At 34.2% G+C, this 19,800-nt stretch overlaps 1 pseudogene; it reads right to left on the bottom strand.

Annotated features, from left to right (window-relative positions):
- Positions 1–5,952: 5,952 nt before the first annotated feature.
- LOC133084687 (ubiquitin-conjugating enzyme E2 E3-like) lies at positions 5,953–9,959 on the bottom strand (annotated as a pseudogene).
- Positions 9,960–19,800: the final 9,841 nt, after the last annotated feature.

The following is a 19,800-nucleotide window of genomic DNA, read 5'->3' on the forward strand; positions in this document are numbered from 1 at the left end:
TTCCCAAATCCATCTGAACACGCACACACACAAAACCTTCTCATAGCTACATCTTAAAATTACAATTAATTTTAGGTTAAAAGAATATTCTGACCCACAGATCAGTAGAAAATATTTGTAAACCACATATTTAATAAAGGACATGTATTTGGAATATATAAAGAACTCCTAAAACTCAACAAAAAAAAACTAACCCAATCTTAAAATGGACAAAAGATTTATGTAGACGTTTCTCTAAAGAAGATATTAAATTGGCCACTTATTACATGAAAAGATGCCCAACTTCATTTAGTCATTAGGGAAATGTAAATCAAAACCACAATGAGATACCACTTCACTCCCATGAGGATGGCCAAAATAAAAAGGACAGACAATAACAAGTGCTGACAAGAATGTGGAGAAATTGGAACTCTCATGCATTGCTGGTGGGATTGTAAAATGGCAAAATCACCTTGTAAAACTGTTTGGCAATTCCTCAAAATGTTAAACATAGAGTTACCAGCTAACCCAGCAATTCTACTGCTAGGTATGTACCCCAAAGAAATAAAAACATATGGTCATTCAAAAATTTGTGTATAAATATTCATAGCAACATTATTTATAATAGCTAAAAGGTGGAAACAACCCAAATTTCCATCTATAGATGGGTGATAAACAAAATGTACTATATCCATACAACAGCACAGTATTATTTGGCAATGAAAAAAAAATGAAGTCCTGATGCATGCTAAAATATGGATGAATATTGAAAGCATTATGCTAAATTAAAGAAGTCAGTCACAAAAGACCACCACATATTGTATAACTCCATTTATAAAAACTGTCTAGAATAGGTAAATCTATAGAGATACTAAGTAGATTATTGGCTGCCAGGGTTGGGGAAGGAAGGAATAGGGAGTGACTGTGAGTGCATATGGGGTAGATAGTAGTGATGGTTGCACAAGTCTGTGAATATACTAAAAACACTGAATTGTATACTTTGGAAGACTGAATTTTACGGTAGGTGAATTATATCTCAATAAAGCTGTTAAAAACAGTATTCTGTTGTTACATGTTTCTGACAATGTAAATTTTGTTCATGGTTTAAGTGTTCTTTTCCTTTGATTACATTAACTTTCTTGTACAACTTTTTCTTAGTTTGGTTCATAATTACATTGCTTTACATTTGTTTGTTACACCATTGTCTCAGAGCCAATTTTGTACCAAAACTGTAAAACTTGTTTCCATATATTCAAACACATCAGGCAACATATTCATTTCTTTTCTTTTTATATTATTTTCTTGGATATGTCTATTCTTCTGATCTAGCCTGTACAATCAGCAGTTTAGGACTACTGCATAGTTGTTTTCCTGGAAGATTTTTCATCACCTTGAAAATTACCTTTGTTTCTTTTCTGAGTTTGATTTCCTGTTTGCTGAATTGCTGGACTCCATTTCATTGCTTACTTCTTTGAGTTGGTGGAGTGCATCTTTAATAGCTTCCTAAGAAAGGTTAACTAGAAGGTAAATTATTTTAGAAATTGTCTAAAAAGTCTACACTCTACTTTCACACTTGATTGATAGTGTGGTTGGAAATAATTTTCCCTTGGAATTTTAAAGTTATTTCTCCATTGTTTTCCACTTTCTATTGAATGCTGCTACTGAGTTGTTGAATCTTGCTTGTAATTTTGACTGGTTTTTTTTTTTTGTTTGTTTACTTGTTTAGACTTCAAAATGTAATTAATGCTCCTTATTTGTCTAAGGCAAGTCTACTCATTCAACATGAAGTGGAACATTTCTACAATGATGAGGAACATAGGATAGTTTAGAATTCAATTTATTAATCTAGTCAATGTATAATCCTCAACGAATTCATCTAATAAGACTAATCTAACTTTTTAAAATTTTGCTAAGTTTACTGGAGTTTCTTTTGATTCACCTTAGATGACATTTTAATTCCATTTAGAATAGTGGTTAGATGGTGGATCATCAACTAAAATGAAATCCTCTTCTGTAAAACTTTTTTTACTTTAAAATTATGACAAAGTCATTCTATGGAGAAACAAGCTTTCAGTCACCAAAGCAGTGATCAGGAAACAGGCGACTAGAGAAAATACTACAAAGAGATGATAATTTTTGAACTGACAACCCATTTATTTATATTTACCAGATAATCACTTCACCTCCTTCAACACTTTGATCATGAAATAAAGGACTGAGGAAATTAACTGGATTAATTCAGTCAAAAAAATTATCAGTTTTTATTTAAATTGTTTCCAGGGGCTTTCAATCAGGTGGGAGGGTGGGCATGTGAAAAAATATTCTCTATCCACCTGTCCTGGGCATATATCAGAATTCCAGCAATGGGAGTTGGGAATATAGGGCTATGTGAGGAAGGGGAGAAGGGAGATGCCAGTGTTTTGCAAGAGTTTCCCCCTAGGGAATTCAGATATATCTCCATCCTGGTTTAACCAATGTAGGCTTGTATTTTCACTTTAGCCACTTTGCTGAGTCTCTCAATTACCTTTTCTCTACCTAGCACTGCTACTCCTCCCTCCTTTCCATTTTTGGAAGGGTAGCTAATTGTGATAAAGTGAGACGTTTTGTGGTAAAAAGGATACAGTTTTAATACCGTTAAAACATTTCAAAAAGCAATACAATTAGCTAAGCACTTATGTTTTATTAGTAATAGCAAGCAAAATTAATAAGTAAATTCAACTAAAAATGATTATGTGTCAGAGTGTATAGTTTTTACATTGACATTTCACATAATCTGACTTTGCTTAGAAGAGAAATCACTCGGCTGTTAAAATTACTTTTAAAGAGCTGTCAAAATTGGAAAAACTGCTGTCAAAAATATGATAAGAAAAGTTTAAAAATGGTAAAGTATGTTGACTTAGACAAAAAATATTACCTTCATAGAGGAAAACTTGAATATTTATCATTATCTTCAAAAGGGATGATTTTTTCCCCCTGAAACTGGACATCATTGTTTTAAGATTTGTATTCTGACACATGTATTTTCACTTTAATAGCAACATGAACGAAACCATTTATATTTGCACCACAATGAGAACATCTCCAGGTCCTAGAAAATGCTAAAATATTGATGTCATCCTTACTCCTTCTTACTACTATTTATTTTGTTTTATTTTTAATTGAAGAGGAATTTTAAATAAAATATTTAAATATACTTTAGCTAATAAAGAAATGCAAATCTATGTTTTCTAGAAAGTTTGGTAAAATTTTTATAGTTTTATTCTACCTATTCAAATTGTAAAAAAATCGTATTATCTCCCACATGTCAGATACTTTGTTATGTGCCTCAGTTAAGTGCCACAGAGAGTTTGAATTCCAAAATGGTTTAATTTTGAGACTTCACACTAATCTTCACTTAATGATTGATCCTTCTGTCTCTATCATAATGTAATTCAAAAGACAAATATTTGAGGACATTCAAATTGAGGATGGATAGATTGGTAAAACTAACACCTCTTTTAAACTCTTTCCATTTTACAATGAGCAAAATCTGTCAATAATTTAAACCTTGAAAAGTTGATTTCTCTTTGAAATAAAGAGCCACTAGGATTCTCCAGAATATTCTAAGCATTTGATTATTGAGTCTTAATAAAAATGAATAAGGATTTATATCTAGATGAATAAAATATGTAAATATGAAATAAAATACACGATTTTTCTCCTAGTTATTTCCACTTTCCATTCATATATACATATATAATATGTAAATTGTAAAGTTGTTTATGCTGAGTAACTATAGTATTTGCTCTTATTGTGTGATCTTGGGTTTTTGTTTCTTTTTCCATACATAAAATACAAGTAATTGTAGTTACCACCCAACTGGCACATTCACAAAAATTTTATGAGAATTAGTATACAAGTGACTGTAAAAACTGTAAATGTAAATTTAAACAGTCCTGTTTTATTTTATAAAGAAGAAAAACAAAGTAAAGACATAGCTATAATGGAATGGATTATTTGAGCTAGAATTGTAGAAGAAAAAAATTTTCCTTGAAGAAAGAGTAACAATACAATTGTCCATGTTGAGCAAAGAATACCATTTTATGATATCTACTATTTTATTGCTGTGTGAAATAATTTAGGGCTAGCTATTATATTTCCTAATATTTATATAATCTTATATTTTAACACCACTACATTTAATCATCAAAGTTTCTAAAACACACCACAAAATACATGCATCCTAACACATGCAAGCTTAAATAATAAAGGTACTTACAAACATTACCACAAATGAGATAAATGTAATTTCATGGCATTAACCTGAAATGCCACCATAAGTTTAGGGGATGTCAACTGTAAAGAAAACTAAGTGTGAAGCTTGCAAATTTAAACACATCTAAATTTGAATATATAAATCTTATTGCTCTCAGAACCATGTTGACATACCCTTATTACTCACCTGCATAAGAAACTACAAATTTAGAACTCTTAACTGGTAATCCAAAATACAGTATGTGTACACTGGAGAAAAGTTTGTGTTGCTATGGGAACTTTGGCTTTTGTTTACCTTATGTTGCAAACTATATTATGTGCCTTGGTTCACCTTAATGACTACCTTCATATATTGCTAATTATACTATTTTCCCTTATTCACTGATGATTAACTCCTTAAGGTTAATATTGCTCATCTTTATTGAGTTAGTTCATATTTTTCTTGAATACAGAAATATGAACTTAACGTTTATCTTCATTTGTGAAACTTGCATTATGCATGTCACCATCACCTGTTCATTACATTAAGTAAAACGAGTTTTGGCTTTTATAAAATTTGCAAAATTACATTTATGAAAATTATAAGCTTGACCTTGTTTGCCTATAGGAGTAACATATTCCAAATTGTAGAAAATAAAATTTGTGAACATTTTTTGTTTTGGATGTAAAAATATATAACTTCCTTATTCAAAATTTCTTGCAGCATTGTAAAAGAGGAAATCTAAGCTATTAAAAAATTGTTCACACTTTCAATACACAGGCAAAGATATGATGAAATATTCATTATGGGTATGCAGAATCCCCTCTGTGTTATTAGGACTCTATAGAGCTAAGTGAATGTGTTAAATTATAAATATGCCTATAGAACAGATATTGAATCTCAAACTTTTAGTTATCTTTCTATATTTTTCAATTAAAAAACTTGAAAAACCAGAAAAATTTCAGAATGAAAACTATGTATTGGTTATTTTAATTAGGATAAAGTGGTATTAATATATTTATTTCGAAATGGTCACTGGGTTCCTACTACTGCTAGATATGTGCTGGGCATGGGTATTCACGATATGACAGAAAAGCTCTCATGAGGGTATAAACAGGTAAAGAAGTAATTACAATATGGTTTTTCAGATCCTATATTTTGTAAAGCTGCTGTAAAAACCCTTTATTTTTTTTTTGCCTTCAGAAGCATATTTATTGTATTTGAGATGATACATCAGGTGCTCTCTGAGCTACAAAAGGGTAAAAGAAAATCCTCTAATTACAAATTGATGAAAGTAAAACGTAAGACGTTTTTTCACAACAATGTGAACCACATACTCAGAAATTGATATGGGTTTACTACAAATGATCTAATTCCTATATGGCTACTTTTATAACTTCATACAGATAATGAGTTAAGCCAAAATGCACTATAATATTTGGTAGACATCAAGACCAGTATCTTTAGTATATTACAAAATGCATTTTAATATCCCAAAGAAGCAAGACTTGCAAGTAGGTGTTTAAACATAAATTATCTACAGTTACAAAGTTCTATTCTTGAGAGCATTTGCCCTTTGGGGCAGTCTCCCACTTTCCAGAGGATAAAGGCCCAGAGTAGAATCAGCAGCATAACACATACACAGAAGTCCATATTGTAAAGGTTATAAAGATTTGCAGCGCAGTAAGAAGATGCCTCTGCTCTTTCTCACTGCATACAAATTATGTGAATTGTGTTGCCTATCTCTTGTCATGTTCTTCTTTGTTGGTCAAATACTAAGCAGCTATGCTTCCACCCAGAGGATCTATAGAGTTGCAGCCTGTCAATGTCAAAGGGAACAAATTGACCGTAAAATTCTTGAAATAGTAAAGCAGGACTCTAGCTGTCTTTAAGGATACCCAAACAGATGACTCCTTGACTGTTGATGTTGCAGTGACAGATTGTGGTGTGAAAAGTAACGTTTGGTGGCTTAAATGAATAATTGGATGAACATGTGATATTTAGAAAAAATACACCACTTTCATACACAGGACCTGATGGACCAAGTATAGCCAGTCTCTGTTCATAGGTGCTATCTCTTTTAGGTCCAGCACTTCGGTTAGGAGGAGGGTCAAAGGTGATTTCAGCTAGATCCTTCCGAATTCTTTTTGCACTACTGTAGTGGAAAATTTGCAGTGGTTTTGCTGGGGAGTTCAGACTTTTTCTTTTGCTGTGTGGTAAAAGGTTTTTCTCTCTCACGTTTTTGGGGTATGTATGTATGTAATTATTTATATTCTATGGTTTCACTCCATTTATAGTTATTATAAAATATTTGCTATAGTCTCCATATTGTACAATATATCCTTGTATATTATTTTATACCTAATAGTTTGTACTTCTTAATCCACTCCCCCTTTCTCTCCCCACAGGTAACCATATATAGTTTGTTTTCTATATCTATGAGTCTGCTTCTGTTTTGTTATATTTGTTCATTTGTTTTATTTTTTAGATTCCACAGATAAGTGATACCATACAGTATTTGTCTTTCTCTGTCTGACTCATTTCACTTAGCATATTGCCTTCCTAGTCCATCCATGTTGTTGCAAATGGCTAAATTTCATTCTTTTTTTATGCCTGAGTAGTATTCCATTGTGTGTATATATATATGTATGTATATATATATATATATGCCACATCTTCTTTATCCATTCATCTGTTGATGGACACTTAGGTTGCTTCCATATCTTGGCTACTATGAATAATGCTGCTATCAACATTGGGATGCACATATCTTTTTGAATTAGTGTTTTTGTTTTTTCTGGATATATACCCAGGAGTAGAATTGCTGGATCATATAGTAGCACTAATTTTAGTTTTTTGAGAAACCTCCAAACCGTTTTCTACAGTGGCTGCACCAATTTACATTCCCACCAACTTTCCGTTTCTCCACTTGCTCACCAACATTTGTTATCTGTGTTCTTCTTGATGATAGCCATTCTGGCAGGTGTGAGGTGATATCTCATTGTGGTTTTGATTTGCATTTCCCTGATGATTAGCGATATTGAGCATCTTTTCATGTGTCTGTTGGCCATCTGCATTTCCTCTTTGGAAAAATGTCTATTCAGTTCTTCTGCCCACTTTTTAATCGGTTGTTTGTTTTTTTGATGTTGAGTTGTAAGAGCTATTTATATATGTTGGATATTAACCCCTTATCAGTCATATCATTTGCAAATATTTTATCCCATTTGGTAGGTTGTCTGTTCATTTTGTCAATGGTCTAATTAGGTCTCATTTGTTTATTTTTGCTTTCATCTCCTTTGTCTAAGGAGACAGATCCAAAAAAACATTGCTACAATTTATGTCAAAGAGTGTTTTTTCTTGTTCTTAAAGCTCTGGAGCAGCAGTGTCTTTATGGTCTGCAACTGAACTACCTCTCCTGGTTCTGGGGTTCTTATCATTCAATCTTTGCCTATCATTGGAAATCTTGTGAAGTTATTTCTTGAAAAACGTGATTGTGCACCTGGCCTGCTCATGCACTCCTACAATGTGAGGGTGAGAGAGAGAAAAAAAACCCTTCTTTAAGGTAATGGAGGTAGCTGAGGGAGGGTAGGGGAAGGAGCAGGGGGAAAAAAAGCCATGGAGGCTTGTGCTGGGGAGTGTGGAACATTGAAAGTAGGAGGAGATTGTGCCCCTTAAGATTTTTTTTCCAGAGGAGTTACTATTTTTTTGAGGGCATGGCACTGACTGTGTTTGGGGGCAGGTTGGTTTGGGTGAGGCAGGGGTTTGTGGAGATAAGTGTTATGTATGATACTGGAGTGATGGATACATGACACTCTGCCTTTGTCAAAATCCATGGCACAAGAATGAACTTTAATGTATGCAAATAAAAAATCATTTAGAAGGTTGGTAGATTCCAGAATGTAATGTATACTGTGACAAAACAATCTAATTGTATAACATCTATAAAACAACCTCACTGAAGGAATGGGGAGAAAATTTCTGGTTTAAGTAGTTTTGGAAATGAGTGGAGACATTGGACTAAAGGCAAAGGAAGAAACTGCACATAAGCAGTGTACTTTAATTTTGATTCCCACGGGGCTATGGGTTAACAATTCTGAAGCCACTATGCACATATACTAGAATTGAATAGTGAGGTAGATGAATGGCAGATTGTGGGAGGCAAGTTTCTCAGTGTTGGAGCTGGAGGATACAGACAAACAAAAAAAAAGGTTTGTTTGGTAATAGAATATAGTTGGAGATATCAGCATAAGCTCATTTTTAGCTTACTATAGATTCAGACAGAAACATAGAGAAATATTTATAAATACAGGCATACCTTGTTTTATTGTGCTTCACTCTACTGTGCTTCACAGATATTGCTTTTTTAAAAACTGAAGGTTTGTGGCAACCCTGTGTCCAGCAAGTCTATCAGAGCCATTTTTCTAACAGCATTCGCTCACTTCATGTCTCTGTGTCACATTTTGGTAATTTTCACAGTATTTCAAACTTTTTCATTATTATCATATTTGTTATGGTAATCTGTGATCAGAGATCTTTGATGTCACTACCACAACTCGCTGAAGGCTCAGATGATGGTTAACATATTTTAGCAATAAAGCATTATTCCATTAAGATATATATTTATTGTTTTTTAGATATAATGTTATTGTACATTTAATAGACTATAGAATAGTATAAACATGACTTTTATGTGCATTGGGAACCCCCAAATTCATGTGACTTAGTGTATTGTGATATTTGCTTTAATGCAGTGTTCTGGAACTGAACTTCCAATATCTCCAAGGTATGTGACTGTCTGTTTGTCTCTGTCTCTTTCTCTCTCTCTCTCTATATATATATATGTGTGTATATATATATATATATATATACACACATATATATATATATACAAACAAAGGTTAACATACATCCACATATTTTCTTATTCTGTTAGCTGAGAGAGCCTAGAAGCAAGGACACCCAGTAGCAACAAGTACACTTAGCACCCAGATCTTGGTTTCTAGAACCATTCTTTAATTAAAGGAACTAAGGCTCCTTGGAGAAATGGCTGATTCTAAGGCTGGGGCAGGAAATATACAAGATAATCTGGGAGAACCTTGTAGTGTTAGAAAGAAAGTGCTGAACACACACACACACACACACACACACACACACACACACACACACATAAACACACACAGTGATGGGAGTATGTCAAAGGGACACAGAAGCCAAGTGAAAGACCCCCCAATAGACAGAGCTGGAATGATTTGAGCAACAAAATAAAATAGTATCGAATTATAACCCAAAGTATAAGATATATATTCATGAGTCCAAACTGATATAAATAATTAACTAAATAAACAAATGGGAGAGAACAGACACATTTCCTGTGCAGTAGAATTTTAAATAATTTATTTGGATACTCTACCCTCAAGAATATGGAGCCTAACTCCTCACTTCTTAAGTGTGGGCTATGCATAGGGACTTCCTTCCAAAGGGTATAGAATGGAAAGCGGGAAAAAAGAGTAACTTTACAGTGGAGAAACCTGACACACTACCTCAACCAGGTGACCAAGATTAATATCAACAGTGACAAGTCACCTTGATAATATGTATTCTCGATGTGATGAGAATGACACTTTACCTCTGTGATCTTTCTCTCCAAAACACACAACACCAGTGTAATCATGAGAAAAACATCAGAAAAATCTCAATAGAAGGACATTGACCAAAATACCTGACCAGTACTCCTACAGTCTGTCATGGTCACCAAAAACAAGGAAAGTCTGAGTAACTATCACAGCCAAGAGGAGCTTAAGGAGAATTGACAACCAAATTAATGTGATATCTTGGATGGGACTGTGGAAGAGAAAAGAGCATTTGGTAAACACCAAGGATATCTGAATAAAATGTGGACTTTAGTTAATAATAACGTATCAATATATGTTCATTAATTGTGACAAATGTACCACACAAATATAAGATGTTTATAATAGGAGAAATGGTATATGGTGTACGGGATTCTCTGTACTACATCTGAAACTTCTCAGTAAATCTAAAACTATTACAAAATAAAAACTTTATTTAGATAAACCCTTACTAAACACTCTACTGGATCCCCTTTCTGCATTCTACCAAGCCAAACTGAATTTTCTAATTTTTATTTCCAGTGAACCCTCTAAGTCTGCAGGTCTGGCTCAGTCAGAATAACTCTCACCCAGGGTAAGAGGAATGTGAAAGCAACTTAAGCTGACAGAGTCAATTGCTTCAGGTTTTCTTTTTTAAAATTCTCTGGTATTATGTATCTGTCCTGTCTTTTCTGTTATTCTCCATTGATTGCTTTATAACTTCTCATTGCTTGTTACTGTCTTGTCATTGATCAAGTACAATTATCTGCATCTACAGTTCTGATTGTGACTACTTGCAGACCTTGAATGAACCATATGGTTAAACCCTTTCTACTTAAGTAGGATTGTTTGTATGTGTATTGCCAATGCCTTATTTATTTAAAGTAAGTCTCCTTCAAAAGGGAACCCTCATACACTGTTGGTGGGAAAGTAAGTCGGTGTAGCCACTGTGGAAAATAGTATGGAGATTCCTCAAAAAATTAAGAACAGAACTACCATATGATTCAACTATTCCACTTCTGGATATTTATCCAGAGAATACAAAAAGAGTAGTTCGAAAAGATATATGCACCCCTATATTTATCACAGCATTATTTACAATAGCCAAGATAAGGAAACAACCTAGGTACCCATCAACAGATGGAAGGTTAAAGATGTGACATATATATATTCCATATATGTATATACATATGTATATATATGTATATACAGTGGAATACTAGTCATAAAAAGATGAGAGCTTACCATGTGTGGCAACATAGATGGACCCTGAGGATATTATGCCAAGTGAAATAAGTCAGATGGAGAAAGACAAATACCTTATGATTTTATTCATATGCTGAATATAAAAAAAAAATCAAAAAAATCAAAAAGACAAAATAAATGTACAAAACAAACCAAGCAAAACCAAACACTTAGATACAGAGAATAGAGTAGTGTTAACCAGAGGGAAAAGGGGTCAGAGAGGGAAAATGGGTAAAAGGGTGTCAACTGGATGGTGATGGATGGAAACTAAATTTTTGGTGATAAGCACACTGTAGTGTATACAGAAGTAGAAATATAATGTTATCTACATGAAACTTCTTTAATGTTATAAACCAGTGCTATCTCAGTAAAAATAAGTAAGTATATAAATAAAATCAATCTCCTTCCTACCTCTCTGCATAACACCCACTTCTACCAATTTTGAATACTTTGTTCTGATCTTTCTCATCTCAACCTCACCGAACAGACTTATCATTCTATGTCTTGATATAAAATAACACAATAATTTGTTAAATTCTTGATATGAAAGAGAAGGGATTTAGTGTAAGTACCCTACACCCCAATCATTGCCTCACTTTATGTTATATGTTTAGTTTTATTATAAATGATGATTGTTGTCATCATAGTATTATTTGCTATATTAACTATTAAATTATTTGCTACATACTTGCAAATGTCATACTTAAACTAATATATTTTTTTCTTTTTTCCTTTTTTTTTGGCTGCACCGCATGGCTTGTGGGATCCTAGTTCCCACAAGGAATCGAACCTGGGCCCTCGGCAGTGAAAGCGCAGGGTCCTAAAACTGGACTGCCAGTTTTCCCTAGTTTTTCATTTTGAAATAACTTCAAACTTAAAGAAGTGTTGCAAGAATAGTACAGAAAACTCCTAGATATTCTTTTCTAAGATTTACTGATTTTTATTTTATTTTATTATTTATATATTTATTTATTTTTTTGACCACACAGCATGTGGGATCTTAGTTCCCCGACCAGGGATCAAACCCGTGTCCCCTACAGTCCTGCAGTGGAAGTGTGGAGTCCTAACCACTGGACCATCAGGGAATTCCCTACTGATTTTTAAATGAACACTTACCGCATTTTCTATATCACCTCTCTCTGTCTGTCTCTCCCTGTTTCACTCTTTCAGCCTCTCTCTGTCTTTCTCTCTATGTATAGTTTATATGTAAAAACTATATATATCTACGCATATATATGTAGTTTATTTTTCTAACCCATTTGAGAGTTGGTTGAGTACATTAAGCATTTTCCTCCTTTAAAACTTGAGTAAGATTTTTCAAAATACAAGGGAGCAATAACTTAAGTAAGGTGAATGCCTATAAGATCCTGGAAGATATGTGTCCATAATTGAGGAGACCAAGACACTTTTCAAAGAAGGAAATAAAACACTATAGCTTGAATTTTAGAAGCTTCAGGAAGAAAGTCTATAATTGCAGTGTGATTCCCTAATAATAGTATTTTAGAGGACAAGTTTACAGCTACCTTTAGACAGTGGGGAAGAAGCTCACAAGTAATCTTCTCCCAAGAGATGACATTGAATGGAGTGGGGCACCAACAAAGATATTGTAACTCTAATGAGTTTAAGTATTATATCTATTTATATTTAAGCTGTTAATCTTTTAAAAATAACATGATAAAATAGAGCATAATAGGAAAATATGTCTTATTTTAGAAGTATAGCAAAGCGGGCTGTCCAATGCAAAATTGTGAGTGAGATAATCTGAAGCAGAGAAAACATAAATACAGTATAAGCCCACATACCATGAAAAGCTAACAAATAGGGAAGGGAAGCAGCGGGGGAAATCCCAGAGCTTTTAATCTTATTTTATGGTGGCATTCATGCACTGAAGAGAGTGAAAGAACAGCCCCCCACACTTCCAGAAATGAGTCAGTTTCATGTCTCAAGCTGATTATAAAGCATTCAAGGGTGGCAGCCTCCCACAGCTGACTTTAACTGTGATTGGAATAAGAGACGGCCTCTAGTTTGGGCTTACCCTTCGTACCCTGAAGCCTTAAAACCTGATTAACAGGTAAACTTGGAACTTCTCTAGGACCGAAACATTGGCTTACAAATAACTTTTCATTTATGTATTCCGAAAAAGACAGCTCAACCACAGGCCAGTTATGTATGCTTAAACCATGCTGCATGTCATTCGGCATACATTTGGCACACTAGACCGATTTTATAAGTTTAGGAACTCCATCTTAATTTTAAATGCTTTCAATTCTCCATTCCCATTCCCATCACAAAGAAAACCACTCGATCTGATGAACGTAAGTCATACTGTTCTGCATAAATTCCCAATCTCTTAAGAGAATCAGATTTTTTTTTTTTTTTTGGCCACGCCGTGCAGCTTGTAGGGGATTTCAGTTCCCCAACCAGGGATTGAACCTGGGCCGGGGCAGTGAAAGCCTGGAATCCTAACCACTTGGCCACCAGGGAACTCTCGAGAATCAGAATTTTTATCAAACAGTGTGGATCCAGGACTATTTGTGGTCTAGAAGGGGAAATTTTTTTCTAGTTAATGTCATGGTCTTTCATGACAAAACAGTGGGTAGAGATGCTTTAAAAAATTTTTTTTTGGTATTTTTTTTCTTTTCCAATCACATGGGGTATTTCATATTTATAGATTTCTTTTTAGTTCTTTCTTCTGAATAGAAGTTTACTTAGAATACATATAATAAAGAAAAAAAAAAAACCCAAAAAACAAGATCGGCTTTGCAGAAGGGAAAGAATTTCTACATTTTTCTTTGACTAAAAACAGAAGTCCTGAAACTTGCTTAAGGTGTTCATATTTCTGCTACATGTTTTCAAGTGTGAAGACTCAGCAATGAAACCACCTTTTTGTTGTTGTTGTTATATGATCCACTTTGGCTAAATTAATTGTGATAGTAACAGAGCTACAAGATTGTAAGTATTGATACGTTCCCTATCATCTGGCAAACAAGGAAAACCACATATATTGGATATTTCATATTTGTTATATTCCAGTATATAGAACAGGTTAATAAATCATACAGAGGAAATTTAAAACACTGCAGGCCGTAATTTAAGAAAAATGTTTCTTTGTTCTTCACAAAACTCCATTTATTTAAAACAAAATGTGGAATATTTCCAAGTCTAATTTGTGGCTACTTTACATCAAACATTAGGTATTCTTATTTATTTGTGTGAAAATTCATTGAAAGCATGATAGGTTGAATTTAAGAGAAATGGAGGTTAGCTTTTTAATCATCATCTTTTTCCCGAGCTCAATTTAACCTGTTAAATCTGGTTTTTAAAAATGATGAGTCTGAAACAGTTGTAGTGGAATATTTGGAACGAAAAATCATTTTTTCCCCCACGCTGTAGAAGTGCAAGCCAAATTAAAAGAGCATACAACCCAAAGTTGCATAGTGATATTCAAAAGGAAATTTCACAATTTCAATATGTGTAACATAATATGGAAGCTATATATGATGATTTTTCACAGTATCTCCTTGGTTTTCTTCTCAGATGAACGTATCTAAAAAGTACATCGAGTTATTAAGGCTCTAGGAGTTTTAAAACCCCAACTATCCCACCCATACCCCAATAACTTGACAATAATGTGTATAATGGAATCTACTCAAACACAATTTACATTTCATTTCTCCTAGGAGGAGGTTTATAGCAAAATTAAATTTTAACTTATTTTCCATGTGAAGCGAAAAATAAGAATGGTCACTATACCACTCCATATTCCTCCCAAATAAAGATAAATAAAGCACATAATTAATCCAGGCCAAGTAATCCAGGATTTACATAAGTGGCACTACACATTTCTGAAATGTCCTCCAAACTAAAGGTTTATAATGAGTGAGACAAGAAATTATAATTCACTCTATCAAAAATCTGAAGAGGGAGGGAATATTTTTGCTATGCACAAGCTGAATCAAGTTAATGAGGCATCTAACATTGCAAAAAGAACGTTGTCTATAAATAAATTCAGTCTGATTGGGATGTATTAGTTGTCTGATAATACTCTGTAGCCTACAGATGCTTGGGGTGGAATGTAGATTTCTTAAAACAGAAAGGCCAATGGCATTACTTCTGTAAAGCTCCAGGTCATTTCTTGTAAGTGACATTAAAAGAAAATTTCCCTTTAAAATATGGCTTGGCATTTCATTCAGTATAATATTTCCAAAGCAATAAATTTAGCATAAGACAAAATGTGTTTTTCAACTGAAATCTACGTGAACCTTGGAATTTGGGAAAAATATCTCTCCACTCACTTGTGTTTTTTTTCCATTGACATCTGACTGTTAAGGTGCTACTCATAGACTACATACCTAAACTTTAGTGTCTAAGAAGAAGATATAGATTCTCAGCTATTGCTCAGTCTATACCCACAACCATGCTCATGGACTTATGCTTATTGTTGATGGGAGGGCTGGACTTTTATTAATGAGTACATGTTATATTTTATTAGCTTCCAGGTGTTTCTACAGAGTGGTGTGAATCTAATTCTTCCAATCAAATTAAAAGTTCAGGTATCACGGAGCTTGTTTTTTGTAGGATTGTAGGGTCTAGAAGTAGAGTACATTTTATATTGGCTATCCCTTTGCTTTCCTCTCAGAGGACTATTTTAAGTTGTCATGTACTCAGATTTATAACTCTGAAGATACATGTCTCCTTGAAAGCATCTTCCATATATTCAGTACAAATTTACTTCTACCACTTTTATCCTTCTGAAATTGTTTTTAAAATGTAAAATATATACATCTTTATCTAAAAATGTTCAAAGAGTAGGGAAACATACAAAGTGAAAAATAAAAGTCCCTACTCCCCCATCTTTCCACAAACCCAATTCTTACTCCCTAAAATTTTCTACTATTAGTGCTTTCTGTGTATTACAGAAATATTTCAAGAATTCTACAAATTTTTAGGTGGCTCCTTTAGTTTTATTTGACAGATTTTACAGGTTTTGACTTGGAATTCTGGGAGTGTTAGAGACTTTATTGATGATGGACATTTTTTTCTCTAGTTTTTTTCTTTTTTTGTTTAATGTTAGTGTCAGAGTGAGGCGTATAATAAGAATATCTTTATACTGACACATTTTATTGGAAGTTCCTTTCCTTCATTTCATTCTTTTAAGTAATTCTCCTTACTCTGCCTTAATTAGATAAAAGGTTTGCAAAATCAAAAAAAAATTGTTGTCTAAAATTTTCTCTAGCCACACCTACTTCTTCATCTACTCATTTTCCTTCCTCCAATCCTTTCCAAATGGAATCCCAGAATCTTAGGGTTGAAAGAGATTTTCAAAGTATGTAATCCAGGCTTTGATTGATAAATAAATGATATTCCCTATAATTTCATTGATCTCTGTTTGAAAACAAGTGATGAGAGATTTATTGCCTCAATGACATGTCCATTTTATTGTCTGCTTCTCTGTAATTACAATTCATTGCTCCTGACTAGGAGCACACCTTCTTGAGCCTTACAAAGTCAGTCTAATTTGTCTTCTAGTATCACTGCAAACATTTGAAGGTTTGTGTCTTGTTCTCTGATCATAAATCTTCCAGATGGCAGGATGAAACATTTCGAGTTCTTTCAGACATTTATCAAATGTCATAGCTTTCCATCCCTTCATGATTTTAATCCATTCCACACATCATTTACTGAGTAGTTACTATGTCTATGCTAGGGTTTACAGTGTCTATGAAATGATTTCAGCCGGGAGGAGTTTATCTTGGTCATAATCAGTTTCTACCAGTGAAAGGGGGTCAACAAAGTATAAAGAAGCATATGTTTATGAAAATTTTATGGAATAAAGAGGATTGTGACCAGATAAGTTTAATGTTCAGCTAAATCTTTTAGTGGCTTCTGATTCTATTGGGAATAAAAATCCAAATTTCTTTTGGTCATCCACTAATTCCTTGCCAACTTCTGCAACCTCGTATCTTACTGTTCTCATGTCAGCACTACACTTCAGTCATATCAGCCTTTTGTAAGTTCCCCACACAGGCCAGTTTTTTTCTTGCCTTGGGGCCTTTGTACTCTTTCTTTTGCCTGGAATGCCCTGAACTTGGTAAAGTTTCAATACGTATTTGTTAAATGAATGAATGAATAAAGTTAAACAAAATTTTCTTCCTTCAAATCTTAGACTTCTCAGAGCTTTTAGTATGCAAATGTACAATCTAAATTTCTAAAAGGGTACTATGGTATGTAGTGATTACCAAATTCATTTGATCATAAACATTTTTTCATTCAGCATCTCCTCAGACTAACTTATTATGCACAAACTTTGAGAATTACGGTAGCACAAAAAATAGGATTTGAATCCTGGCTGCCACCAATAAACCTATGTGATCTTGGGCAAGACACTTGATCTCTCACAATCTACTGTTTGTGCCTCTGAGGGAGACCAGCAGAGTCAATTTTTAGTTTTCTAGGTTCTGAAGAAAAAGGAGCAAGTGAGAAAGTACCAGGTGAAATTAAAACATTTTGTTTCTAATGGATATCAGTGGGAGGACAGAGCTTAGTGTGAATGACAAATGAATCCACACACTGAACCCCAGTCACGGGTATTGATGGACCATTTCAAGAAGCGCGGTTTTTCCATTTATGCGTTGTATTATCTGTGGGCAAAGGAAATGGCCCATAGGAGGCTCTAGCCCAAGTGAAACATGGGCTCACCTTCCCATGGGTTTTCTTCACCCTACTTGGACTTACTCATTCCAAACAATTAGGCTTCTGTCTTTATATCTTGCTTAGTATATCATGACCCTTCTAGGACTGGAGATTTGTCCTGATCACTTTTATTATTGAATGCAGCTTTGATCTGCTTAATCTACATATAAGTAGGGGGTTATGAAAGATTTTTGAGAAGAAAATGACATGATTCAACTGTGACTTTCGATTGATAACTGGAAGAGTGCTAGTTGGTGAGTAGTAGGTCTCTGTTCGAAAGTTACCTCTTCAGAAAAGTTTGCTGACCATTCTATCTAAAAAGGTCATATCTTTTAAATTACAGTCACCTTCTTAGTCTGCTTTTTTTTTCTTTAAAAAATGTTGAGAAACATGATATTTTATTTGCCTTACTTTTTTATATCATAATCTGAGAATATATTATTTGACTTGTTTGTTGTTTTATTATCCCAATAGAATGACATGAGAGCAGAGGCTTTGTCTTGCCCAGTGTGTTATCTCCAGCACTGAAAAGAGCACCTGAGACGTGATAAGTGCTCCATAATATTGGTCCAATAAAAGAGTGAATAAATTGATTGGAAAGAGGAGACAGTGGATAGGAGAAGCATAGGAGATGTCCTGGTATCAATTTATTGCATCGCAGCTCCAAATTCACCCTTCAACACCTGCTCTTCAGCTGTACCTTCTCCAGTGAAGTCTGAACCTCACTCTTGTAGAAAGAGCCTCCAGTCCAAGTATTTTTTTCCTTTAGGTACTCTCTCATAACCCTAGGGAGATTTACCCTTTTATCATAGCTTAGTAATTATTTATATTAAACTTCTCCTGTTTGAATCACTGTGTTGTTTCTATCTCCTGATTGGACCCAGATTGATTCAGAATTGGTATAAGAAGTGGGATAGATCTCAGGAGGTAGACTCTTGAAGATGGGATTTTGAGATTGTTTGGCCATGCCCTTGAGCTTTAGCACAGTGCTGAGCTCCTTGTCAATGGGAAATAGATGCTAGTAATCCATGGCTTGTAGTGGCATCACAGTTAATTAAGCTACCAACTGTGGTTAATTGTAATGAAGTGCCAACTAAAGCACATTTCTTGGGAACTCAAGTGGCTGTTACACTTAACCAGATGGGAATAATGAATTCTATAATGACTGGAATGTGGGATGAAATACTTTTGTGTGCACCTGAGCAGTTATAGAGAGAAAATAATAATCTTAACTCAATTACTTCTAAACTTAACTCATAACTTCATAATCAGAGAGTTGCTATGATGTTATTCAAACTATCTTAATTCTTGTAGTTACAGGAGTGATATTGGTGAAAATCAAATGCAAAATGTAATTGTGTGAGCTGCTGGATTACAATGACAGGTAAATTCACACTCTTGCTAGGTTTCTCATGTGAAAGTGGAAAAGAATGGAATTCTGAAACTTGCAATGGGGACTTCTGGTTGGACCTAAGTGAAATGACAATCTTGAACCCACATGCCATTCTGAGACTCCCTCATCAGGGAAAGTAGCTTGCTTTCTGGTGTTCAAAAAGGCTAGCCTTTTCTGCCTGAAAAACTGGTGATAATCACACTTGAAAAGATGCTTTGGAAAGGGATGCTTACTGTCCTCAAGATATACCACAACCTCCCCTGTTGCCACACTTAATTTTCAAAGATAAGGTGATTCTGTCAACTAGTAAAGCTCAGCAAAGACTCCAGATAAGAATGCGCTTTCTCATAGAGATCTTTCACAGTTGCTAATTGATCACAGAGTCTCTAGGAATGAAATAGATAGCCTAACAGATTATTTCTTGATCCATACGATGGGAAAAACTCTAAGTCTGGTAACCAAAAACCTAACTTGAGTTACCACAGTCTCTCACCCAGTTTCAAGATATGTCAGTTCACAGACTCAAGGCCCTTGACTGAAAGGAAAGCCAGGTGCCACTGAGGAAGGATTTTGCATCATTGCTGTAAGGATACATATACATCTTCCTTCAAGCCTTTTCCAACTGGACCAGCAGCATTCCTTTAGAA

Source organism: Eubalaena glacialis, chromosome 2, assembly GCF_028564815.1.
Source record: "Eubalaena glacialis isolate mEubGla1 chromosome 2, mEubGla1.1.hap2.+ XY, whole genome shotgun sequence".
In the NCBI taxonomy this organism is placed as follows: Eukaryota; Metazoa; Chordata; class Mammalia; order Artiodactyla; family Balaenidae; genus Eubalaena; species Eubalaena glacialis.